We start from the raw sequence: 13,058 nt of genomic DNA on the forward strand, positions 1-13,058 counted from the left end.
TGAAAGTTATTTGAGTTTCTTTGATCTCTTATATCCATGATTGCTTATAGCCTCGTATTTCTTCTCTGATATTTGGGTTTTCTTTGGCCAACTCGATCTATTTATCTTGCAATGGGGAGAGGTGCTTTGTAGTGGGTTCGATCTTACGGTGCTTGATCCCAGTGACATAAGGGGAACCGACACGTATGTATCGTTGCTATTAAGGATAAAACGATGGGGCCTATTTCTACATAAATAGATATTGTCTACATCATGGCATCGTTCTCATTGCATTACCCCATTTCTCCATGAACTTAATACACTAGATGCATGCTGGATAGCGGTCGATGTGTGGAGTAATAGTAGTAGATGCAGGCAGGAGTCGGTCTACTAATCTTGGACGTGATACCAGGATAACCTTGGTAGTTGGAACTACGTCGGTATTTCCCTGGAGAGGGAGGGATGATGTAGCATAGAGACGGTAGGTATTTCCCTCAGTTATGAAACCAAGGTTATCGAACCAGTAGGAGAACCAAGCAACACTATGTAAACAGCACCTGCGCACAAATAACAAATACTCGCAACTCGACGTGTAAAAGGGGTTGTCAATCCCTTTCGGGTAGCGGCGTCAGAAATTGGCAAACGGACATGAGAGAGTTGTAAATATTGATAGATCGAATGCCAAATAAAATAAATTGCAGCAAGGTATTTTTGTATTTTTGGTTTAATAGATTTGAAAATAAAAAGCAAAGGAAAATAGATCGCAAAGGCAAATAATATGAGAAAGAGAGTAATAACTGAGGGAATTACTGTTGGGCAATTGATAGAACTTCAAATAATTATGACGATATCCAGGCAATGATCATTACATAGGCATCACGTCCAAGATTAGTAGACCGACTCCTGCCTGCATCTACTTCTATTACTCCACACATCGACCGTTATCCAGCATGCATCTAGTGTATTAAGTTCATGAAAAAAATGTAGTAATGCAATAATAACGATGACATGATGTAGACAAGATCCGTTTATGCATAAAAGAGATCAAAGAAACTCAAATACTTTCATGGATATAAAAAGACATGACTGATCATAAACTCGAAGTTCATCAGATCCCAAGAAACACACCGCAAAAGAGTTACATCATATGAATCTCCAAGAGACCATTGTATTGAGAATTCAGCGACAGAGAGAAAGCCATCTAGCTACTAACTATGGACCCGAAGGTCTACACAGAACTACTCACGCATCATCAGAGAGGCACCAAAGGAGGTGGTGAACCCTATCTGAGATGGTGTCTAGATTGGATCTGGTGGTTCTGGACTCTACGGCGGCTGGATGAGTATTTCGTTGACTCCCCTAGGGTTCTGGTATTTTTGGGGTATTTATAGAGCAAAGAGGTGGTCCGGGGGGCACCTGAGGTGGGCACAACTCACCAGGGCGTGCCTGGGCCTCCTGGCGCACCCTGGTGGGTTGTGCCCCCCTCGGGGCACCATGCAACCAGGGCCCATTGCCTTCCTTCTGGCCCATAAAAAATCTCCATAAAGTTTCGTGGCATTTGGACTCCATTTGATATTGATTTTCTGCAATGTACAAAACATGGAAAAACAGCAACTTGCACTTGGCACTATGTCAATAGGTTAGTACGAAAAATGATATAAAATGACTATAAAATGATTATAAAACATCCAAGATTCATAATAAAACAGCAAGGAACAATCAAAAATGATAGATACGTTGGAGACGTATCACAGCGACCCATTTATGGACTGGTGCAAACATCTCGGAGTTGGAATATACGCTTTGATAGTGTGATCAAAGCATATGGTCTTATACAGACTTTCGGAGAAGCTTGTATTTACAAGAAAGTGAGTGGGAGCTCTGTGGCATTTCTAATATTATATGTGGATGACATATTGTTGATTGGAAATGATTTAGAATTTCTAGATAGCATAAAAGGATACTTGAATAAGAGTTTTTCAATGAAAGACCTCGGTGAAGCTGCTTATATATTGGGCATCAAGATCTATAGAAATAGATCAAGACGCTTAATTGGACTTTGACAAAGCACATACCTTGATAAAAATTTGAAGAAGTTCAAAATGGATTAGTCAAAGAAAGGGTTCTTACGTGTGTTACAAGGTGTGAAGTTGAGTCGGACTCAATGTCCGACCACTGCAAAAGATAGAGAGAAAATGAAAGTCATTCCCTATGCCTCAGCCATAAGATCTATCATGTATGCTATGTTGTGTACCAGACCTAATGTGTGCCTTGCTATAAGTCTAGCAGGGAGGTACCAAAGTAATCCAGGAGTGAATCACTGGACAGCGGTCAAGAACATCCTCAAGTACCTAAAAAGGACTAAGGATATGTTTCTCGTTTATGGAGGTGACAAAGAGCTTGTCGTAAATGGTTACGTCGATGCTAGATTTGACACCGATCCGGATGACTCTAAGCCACAAACCAGATACATATTTATATTGAATGGTGGAGCTGTCAGTTGGTGCGGTTCCAAGCAAAGCGCCATGGCGGGATCTACGTGTGAAGTGGAGTACATAGTTGCTTCGGAAGCAGGGAATGAAGGAGTTCATATCTGATCTAGGTGCAATACCTAGTGCATCGGGTCCAATGAAAATCTTTTGTGACAATACTGGAGCAATTGCCTTGGCAAAGGAATCCAGATTTCACAAGAGAACCAAACACATCAAGAGACGCTTCAACTCCATTTGTGATCAAGTCAAGGAGGGAGACAGAGACTTGCAAAATACATATGGATCTGAATGTGGCAGACCCATTGACTAAGCCTCTTCCACGAGCAAACCATGATCAGCACCAAGACTCCATGGGTGTTAGAATCATTACAATGTAATCTAGATTATTGACTCTAGTGCAAGTAGGAGACTGAAGGAAATATGCCCTAGAGGCAATAATAAAGCTGTTATTTATATTTCCTTATATCATGATAAATGTTTATTATTCATGCTAGAATTTTATTAACCGAAAACTTGATACATGTGTGGATACATAGACAAAACACAGTGTCCCTAGTAAGCCTCTACTAGACTAGCTCGTTAATCGAAGATGGTTAAGTTTCCTAGCCATAGACACGGATACATAGAGGTATCTGTAACGCCCATGATGCGGCTATATCTCCAACGTGTAGAGGCATGACTTAGAGGCATAACCGCATGGTGGTTTTGTCGCAAGAGGGATAATCTTCACACAATCACATGTACTGAATAAGAAAGGGATAAAGAGAGTTGGCTTACACTCGCCACATCACACAATACATAAATAATTCATACATCATCCAAATACACTCATAGACCGACTATGGTCAAATCCGAATAAAAAGAAGATAAAACCCAAATGCTAGATCCCCGATCGTCCCAACTGGGCTCCACTACTGATCATCAGGAAATGAAACATTGTAACGACCAAGGTCCTCGTCGAACTCCCACTTGAGTTCGGTAGTATCACCTGCACTGGTATCATCGGCACCTGCAACTGTTTGGAAGTATCCATGAGTCACGAGGACTCAGCAATCTCACACCCGCGAGATCAAGACTATTTAAGCTTATGGGTAGAATAAGGTAGTGAGGTGGAGCTGCAGCAAGCGATAAGCAAATATGGTGGCTAACATACGCAAATGAGATTAAGATGAGAAGCTACACAATGGTCGTGAACCATAAGTGATCAAGAAGTGATCCTGAAACTACTTACGTTCATACATAACCCAAGACCGTGTCCACTTTCCGGACTCCGCCGAAAAGAGACCATCACGGCTACACACGCGGTTGATGCATTTTAATTAAGTCAAGTGTCAAGTTCTCTACAACCGGATATTAACAAATTCCCATCTGTCACATAACCGCGGGCAAGGCTCTCGAAAGTTTATACCCTACAGGGGTGTCCCAACTTAGCCCACCACAAGCTCTCACGGTCAACTCCTTCTCCCGGAAAGACCCGATCAGTCTCGGAATCCCGGTTACAAGACATTTCGACAACGGTAAAACAAGACCAGCAAAGCCACCCGACTGTGCCGACAAATCCCGATAGGAGCTGCACATATCTCATTCTCAGGGCACACCGGATAGGTCAAGCTACGAGTAAAACCAGCCCTCAAGTTTCCCCGAGGTGGCCCCGCAGGCAGCCCGGTTCGGACCAACACTCAGAGGAGCACTGGCCCGGGGGTTAAAATAAAGATGACCCTCGGGCTCGCGAAAACCCAAGGTAAAAGGCTTAGGTGGCAAATGTTAAAACCAAGGTTGGGCCTTGCTGGAGGATTTTTATTCAAAGCGAACTGTCAAGGGGGTCCCATAACCCCAACCGCATAAGGAAAGCAAAATCAAGGAACATAACACCGGTATGATGGAAACTAGGGCGGCAAGAGTGGAACGAAACACCAGGCAAAAGGCCGAGCCTTCCACCCTTTACCAAGTATATATATTCATTAAATTAAATAAGAGATATTGTGATATCCCAACATAAACATGTTCCAACATGGAACAAACTTCAACTTCACCTGCAACTAACATCGCTATAAGAGGGGCTGAGCAAAAGCGGTAACATAGCCAAACAATGGTTTGCTAGGAAGGTGGGTTAGAGGCTTGTCATGGCAATATGGGAGGCATGATATAACAAGTGGTAGGTAGCGCGACATAGCAATAGAACGAACAACTAGCAAGCAAAGATAGAAGTGATATTGAGGGTATGGTCATCTTGCCTGCAATGTTCTCAGAGTTGTCGAAAGCTTGATCCTCGTTAGCATACTCAACAGGTTCCTCGTTCACGTACTCATCTCCCGGATCTACCCAAGGCAAGAACACAAGAAATGGAACAACAATCAATCATGGTGCAATGCACAAGCAACATGATGCAATACATGGCATGATATGCAAGATATGATATGCAATGCTTATGCGTGCCCCGGAAGGGAAAGAATTATCAAGGAATCAACTTGAAAACCAAGTATGCCGCTGGAAAGATGAGGTGATTTCGGTCGAAATCGATATAAGGATCACCGGAAACGGATGCACGGTTTGCAAATGGCAAGCAAAACAAGAATGATGCAAAACTATGGTTTACAGCATGATAGCACTTAGAATGCAACAAGAAACTAAGCTACTACACTCCAACATAGCAAGAAAGAATATGGAAGTGATTTACAGGAGATTCTTGACAAAACATGAACACTGGGCCACGGTTAAATCACACTAGAACAGGTTCAAACAAGCGTGGCAAAAGTGCAAAAGATATCAGCTTCACAGACTTAGTGAAAACACTAACATGGCATAAACAGCATCAGGAAGCAAAGTTTAGAGCAAGCGAACAACATGCTACAGGAACAAAGGCATGGCAAACAAAGGCATGGCATGCTTTTATTAAATGCATAGAACAAAACTCCCTTACTGAACATGAGCCAAAAGGCACAGAAAATATGATGGCACCCATGTAAACATAGCAAGTTTTATAAACAAATTCAGACTTGGTGGAATTTAGGACATGGCAGAAAACAGATTCATGATAGCAACTTTGCAAGCTCATGCCACTCATCAGAAAGCATTATATGACAACACAATTATACCAATAGTAAAAATACATGTTCATGAAACTAAACAAGGCAATAGCAAGTTCATAAGATGCATGGATCACTAGCAAAGCACATGGCAATATGGATTAACATGTTAACAATCTACCAGGAACATTATTTAGCAAAAGTAGAGCAAGAAAATGACATGCTAGGGCACTCCATAATTGCAACCTGAGGCATGAATGGATATACCACAATCATATGTTCAAACATCCTTACTGAAGTATCTCAAAATAAGCATGGATCTCATGGTAGCAACAAGTTTACATGGCCTCAAAATATAACAAGAAAAGACAATCACCAAGTGCCTGAAAACAGTAACATCACGGAGACTACTTTGCATGCTTGTGCTAGTCACCACATAGCTCACAAAACTACAAGACTTGCACCCCTGTAGAGATGGCATGTTGTAGTTCAAAACATATGTAGACCTCATGCTCATAGGATGCACACACCAAATAATGACAAATCACCATGTTCTATTAAGAACCAGCAGTTAACATTTTATAGCACTCTTGAAACAATGAAAATGGCACCATAATGAACAGTAATATGCATGCAAATTCCACTAAAATGAATAGCTTAACGAGATGAACATTTCGACACATCATATGCATGATTCGGAGCCACGGTCATCGAGATATGACTTGATGAAACAGGCATAAAAATAATGCAGGGAAAAGACTTGGACGAAAAATCACCTCCTGAAAACAGATCTAGGGTTTCGGGGCATGCGGATAGAGGTTCGCCGGAGTTGGAGGAAGGGGCGGCCGGAGGTGCTGGAGGCTCGCCGGAGCGCGGGGAGGCGCCGGCGAGGTCGCGTCGGGCCGGATCTAGCCGGATCCGGCGCTGGCGGAGTTGGGGTAAGGCCGGACAGTGAGGGCGGCGGCAGTCGACGCGGTGGCGGCGGCTAGGCGACGAGGTCGACGCGGTGGCGGCGGAGGGACGAGGCGGCGGCGCGCGGGCACGCGGCGGCGGGTAGTGGCGCGGAGCGGGGCGAGGCTGAATGGGCCCGCGGGGGCTGACCTCGGGCCCGGCAGGCTTCCGCGGTGGGCAGCACGGCGGTGCCACATGGCATCTCGTCACTGGCTGCGGGGCGGCGGCGACTTTGTCCGGCTCGGGCCGGACGTGTCCAGCGGCGGAGAGGGACTAGCCTAGGGTTTCGTCTGCGTGAATTTTCAAGGGGAGGTGTATATTTATAGGTAGAGGGAGCTAGGAGTGTCCAAATGAGGTGCGGTTTTCGCCCACATGATCATGATCCAATGACGGAGAACATGGAGGTGGTTTAGATGGGCTATTAGGCTGTTTTGAGGGGTGTTGGGCTGCAACACAAAAGAGGCTTTTGCGGTTACCCAGTTAACCGTTGGGGCATCAAACGACATCCAAATGGAACAAAATTTGACAGGCGGTCTACCGGTGATGCACCAAGGCCACTTGACAAATCTCGACCAATTCCGAGAATGTTTACCTCCCGCTCACGAAAAGAGATAAGAGGGGTGCGCCGGGTGCATGTGGGAGTGTCGGATTGCGAAACGGACAATGGGGAAAATGCTCGGATGCATGAGACGAACACGAATGCAAATGCGATGCACATGATGACATGATATGAAATGCATGACATGAAAAAAATGCAAATTGAAAGACAAAACCCAACCATGAATGGAATATCAAATCACATAGCCGAAAATGGCAAGGTCGGAGTTACAAATATGGAAAGTTACATCCGGGGTGTTACAACACTCCACCACTACAAAAGGATCTTGTCCCGAGATCTAGGACTGAAAGAACTCTGGATATTCGGAATGGAGGTGATCCTCGCGTTCCCAGGTGGCTTCTCGGTCGGAATGGTGTGACCACTTCACTTTCAGGAATTTGATTGACTTGTTGCGCGTCTTGTGCTCGGTTTCTTCAAGAATAGCAACGAGATGCTCATGATAAGACAAATCTTCTTGGAGATCAAGTTGATAGGCGAGGTTGTGACACGTGAAACACATCGTGCACATTTGCGAAGTTGATAGTGCGCTCAGGGGTCTTGAAGCACTTGCGAAGCTGTGACACATGAAACACATCGTGCACGTTTGCGAAGTTGGACGGAAGCTCAAGTTGATAGGCGAGGTTTCCTCTTTACCCAATGATCTTGAAAGGACCCACGTATCTAGGGGCAAGATTCCCTTTCATACCGAAGCGACGAGTGCCTTTCATTGGAGAGACGCGGAGGTAGACATGGTCTCCAATCTCAAAAGCCAAGTCACGGTGCTTGATATCGTAGTAACTCTTCTGGCGCGATTGCGCGGCTTTGAGATTTTCACGGATGACTCTACACATTTCTTCAGCTTTTGTGCTCAAGTCATTGCCAAGAATTTGGCGTTCACCAGTGTCTGACCAATTGAGAGGAGTATGGAACTTTCTGCCATCGAGAATTTCGAATGGGGCCTTGCCCAAACTCGCTTGGAACTTGTTGTAGGAGAACTCGGCATATGGAAGACAATCCTCCCACTTCATGCCAAAAGAGATGACACAAGCCCTGAGCATATCTTCAAGGATTTGATTGACTCGCTCGACTTGACCACTAGTTTGAGGATGGAAAGTTGTGCTGAAGCGAATGTTGGTGCCCATGGCCTTCTGGAAGGAGTCCCAGAACTTAGAAGTGAAAATGATTCCGCGGTCTAAAGAGATCAATTGCGGAATACCATGCAAGGAGACAATCCTGGAGGTGTATAGCTCTACCAACTGAGATGTTGTGATAGATTCTTTGATTGGGAGGAAATGAGCCACTTTTGTAAGCTTGTCGATGACAACGAAGATAGCATCATTTCCATGCTTGGACTTAGGAAATCCAGTAACGAAGTCCATTTCAATATGGTCAAACTTCCATTCTGGAATAGCAAGAGGTTCGAGGAGACCAGCTGGTATCAAGGAGTTGTGCCACAAGTTGTTCACATTCATTATGAATAAAGTGTTGTGCAAGATTCCCTTTGATAGAAAGCATCGTGACTTAGCAAGGTCTTGGGTTATGTATGGATGTAAGTAGTTTCAGGATCACTTCTTGATCACTTATAGCTTCACGACCGTTGTGTAGCTTCTCATCTTATTCTCATTTGCGTATGTTAGCCACCATATTTGCTTAGCGCTTGCTGCAGCTCCACCTCACTACATTATCCTACCCATAAGCTTAAATAGTCTTGATCTCGCGGGTGTGAGATTGCTGAGTCCTCATGACTCACGGATACTTCCAAACAGTTACAGGTGTCGATGATACTAGTGCAGGTGATGCTACCGAACTCAAGTGGGAGTTCGACGAGGACCTTGGTTGTTACTATGTTTCGTTTCCTGATGATCAGTAGTGGAGCCCAGTTGGGACGATCGGGGATCTAGCATTTGGGGTTTATCTCCCTTTTATTCGGATTTGACCGTAGTCGGTCTATGAGTGTATTTGGATGATGTATGAATTATTTATGTATTGTGTGATGTGGCGAGTGTAAGCCAACTCTCTTTATCCCTTTCTTATTCAGTACATGGGACTGTGTGAAGATTACCCCTCTTGCGACAAAACTACCATGCGGTTAAGCCTCTAAGTCGTGCCTCGACACATGGGAGATATAGCCACATCGTGAGCGTTACAAGTTGGTAATCAAAGCCATCCCCAACTTAGGAGCCCCCTGCTTGATTGAATCGCTGACGTTGTTGAGTCTAGAACAAAATGTTTTGAGTCTTAGGATTATATATATCGGAGAGTAGGATTCTTTTTACTCCTCAGTCCCTTTGCCGCTCTGGTGAGGCCTCCTGACGTAGAAGTTTTGACTTTCCTCTCCTCAAATTTCACTAAAAAAATTTAGGATCACGCGGGTATCTTGGAATCGTTCTGATAGTATTGTGACGAGAACATTGTTCACGGTGCCTCCTGACATTTAGGGGTTGTGCCAGTGTCCCGGGGAGTTGAGCTCTGAGGTGTTGTCATCACAATTTTATCATTGCAGTTCTGGAATACCTAAGTTCGCCGACATCGAAAATCTCTTTTATGCAGTTGTTGGTGAGATAACCTCAACGCCACCCAGTACTGGGGCGGGAGTTTGGGAGTATTGCCATAACTTGTATAACGGATGCTTTTCGAAGGTTGAGGTACATGATTTCCGAAGGTTTCTTGGTTATGTGTTGAAGGATGGATACAACTGGATGTAGGGATTGTTAGTTTGGGTGAGATATTATGCTTCCCCTGTATCCCCGACACATGATTGCATAACCAGGAAGTTTCGAGAGTTTATAGGTGGGAATACAAGTAGCTCTAGTATTTCTTCCCGCAGATATTTGGTTTGTGGTTGGGTAATCCTTACCACTTATTTGTTCCTGATCGTACCTTGTTATTTCATTCATCAACCTTTATCTAAGTGGCTTCTCAACTTAATGGACATGTGATGATTTACTTTGGAATTCATTCATTCATCCTTGTTCAAATGTTTATTGTGAAGACTATATGTTGCAATTTCTATCCGTTGATTCAGCTTGAATATTTGTCTATCAAGATTCTAACGGATGTCACCCTCTTCAGGATGGCTCCTCCAACGCGTCTGAATCCGAAACGCATTGATGGGAGTTAGGCGAACCCTCCGCCACCACCTCCACCTCCGGAGGCATGGCAAGCTGTCATGGCAGCCACCAACACCAACACTCAGATACTTTTGCAACTCTTGCAAGAGCGCAACCAAGGTCAAGGCAACCAAGGAAATAAAGGCCAAGGGAATTTCAACAATCAGCCTTAGTTTGGTACCCTCAACCAGTTCCTTGCAAACCAGCCGAAGTCTTTCAGCAACTGTGTCGAGGCCACAGACGCTGATGATTGGCTCATGGACATCTGCAGGCATTTTGAATGTAGCAATGTCAGGCCTGAGGACTTTGTCAAGTTTGCTTCGTTTCAACTCAAGGACCAAGCTGCTGACTGGTATCAACAATACAAAGATTCCAGAGGAGGTCGTGTGATTACCTGGGATGATTTCTGTCGAGGCTTCAAAGCTCATCATATTCCAACAAGTGTTGCTGAGAGCAAGCGTGAGGAGTTCCGCAATCTCAAGCAAGGCGGCATGTCCGTGTACCAATACAATATCCAGTTTCAGAAACTTACTCACTTCGCTAAACAAGACGTTCCTGATGAAAAGAGTATGATCTATCAATTCAGAGGTGGCCTCAGAGAAGATCTGCAATTAGCTCTCGTGCTTCTTGAGCCGACTGAGTTCGATCAATTCTATAACATGGCACTCAAGCAAGAAGCTGCTCAGCTCAAGTGTGAGGCTTCTAAGAAGAGAATCAGGGATACAGTTCACTCTTCTTCTTCCTCACAAGTGGCAGCTAAGCAACAGAAGTTCTGGCTTCCTCCTCCTCTGTTTTGTCAGCCCTACCAGTAGAAAAGCAAAGGTGGCCATGGATCTTCCCACCCACCCAACCCAGGCTATCAGAACAAATCTCAGTCCCAAGCTCCAACGTCAAGTGCTCCTTATCATAGTCCGCTCTCAGAGGTGACTTGCAACAAGTGTCAGCAGCAAGGGCACTATGCAAACAAGTGCTTCAACCAAAGGCGCCTTCCACCTCCTCCTCCTGTGAGATCTTCCAGCAATGCATTGGTCAAGCATAATCCCAAGCATGCTAAGGTGAACATGATGAACGCAGCTCAGGCAGAGGATTCTTCAGATGTGATCATGGGTAACCTTTCAATTAACTCCTTTCCTGCAAAAGTCTTATTTGATACTGGTGCATCGCATTGTTTCATGTCAAGACCGTTTTTTGCCAATGCAGTGGTCAAGCATAATCCCAAGCATACTAAGGTGAACATGATGAACGCAGCTCAGGCAGAGGATTCTTCAGATGTGATCATGGGTAACCTTTCAATTAACTCCTTTCCTGCAAAAGTCTTATTTGATACTGGTGCATCGCATTGTTTCATGTCAAGACCCTTTTTTGCCAAGCATGAATTCACTTCTTCACATTTGGGTAAACCCATGGATATCGTTTCTCCGGGTAAATGGTTGAGTTCCGGTTTGGTGGCTCCGGATGTTTCCATCTAGATGGGAAACTATAAATTTATGTCTTCTCCAATGGTTCTTGGAGACTCGGATATTGATCTAATTCTCGGGATGGACTGGCTTTCTAAGCACAAGGCTCAGCTTGATTGTGCTGCCAGAGAGATTCAATTGACACACTCTTCTGAGGATGTGATCATCAATGCCGCTCAGGATGAAACCATTTGACTATTTTCTCTCAATGAGAAGGGCGAGTTGAATGCCATCTCTCAGATTCCAGTTGTTTGTGAATACCAAGTCGTCTTTCCAGAAGAGCTTCCGGGAATGCCTCCTCAACGGCCAGTTGAATTTGTTATCGATCTTGAGCCTGGTACGGAACCCGTTTGCAAGCATCCTTACAAGCTTGGACCTAAGGAGCTGAAGGAATTGAAGAAACAGCTCGATGAACAAGAGCGTCTGGGTTTGATCAGACCGAGTTCATCTCCGTGGGGTTGTGGTGTTCTTTTTGTCCAGAAGAAGGATGGCACATACCGACTTTTTGTCGACTACCGTCCATTGAACAAGAAGATAATTCAGAACAAGTATCCACTTCCCAACATCAATGAGCTTTCGAGCAACTTAAAGGTGCTAAAGTATTCTCCAAGCTTGACCTCCGCATGGGTTATCATCAGATTCGCATTCGTGAGCAAGATATCCCCAAGACAGCATTCAGAACAAGCTATGGTTCTTATGAATATACCGTCATGTCTTTCGGCCTTGTCAATGCTCCTCCAATGTTCTCTCGCGTGATGAATTTCATCTTCAACCCTTACACAAATGATTTCATCCTGGTGTATCTCGAAGATATATTGGTCTTCTCCAAGAATAAGGAGGATCATGCCAAGCATTTGAGATTGGTGCTCGACAAGCTCATAGAGCATCAATTCTATGCAAAGTTTTCCAAATGTGAGTTTTGGCTTGATGAAGTTCTTTACCTTGGTCATATCATCTCCGCCGAGGGCATCGCGGTTATTCCTGAGAAAGTGTCTACAATTGTGAACTAGGAACCTCCTCAGAATGTCAAGCAGCTCCGCAGTTTTCTTGGACTTGCAAGCTATTGCCGAAGATTCATTGAGAATTTCTCTAAGATTGCAAAGCCTCTTTCCAACCTCCTCCAGGAGCATGTAAAGTATGTCTGGACACCTGAGTGTGATGTTGCTTTCAACACCCTCAAAGAGAAACTCGTCACAGCTCATGTCTTGACTCCTCCTGATGAATCCAAGCCATTCAAAGTTTTCTGTGATGCCTCTTTGCAAGGTCTAGGCGTTGTGTTAATGCAAGAGAAGAAAGTTGTGGCCTATACCTCTCGTCAGTTGAAGCCCAATGAAAGGAACTACCCCACTCGCGATAAGATGATCCCTCACTAAAATTTCAAGGTATAAGTGTTCTCCCTGAGTATGCACCGTTGCGACAGTTCGTCGTGCCGAGACACCATGTGA

The sequence above is a fragment of the Triticum aestivum genome, chromosome 7A, assembly GCF_018294505.1.
Source record: "Triticum aestivum cultivar Chinese Spring chromosome 7A, IWGSC CS RefSeq v2.1, whole genome shotgun sequence".
In the NCBI taxonomy this organism is placed as follows: Eukaryota; Viridiplantae; Streptophyta; class Magnoliopsida; order Poales; family Poaceae; genus Triticum; species Triticum aestivum.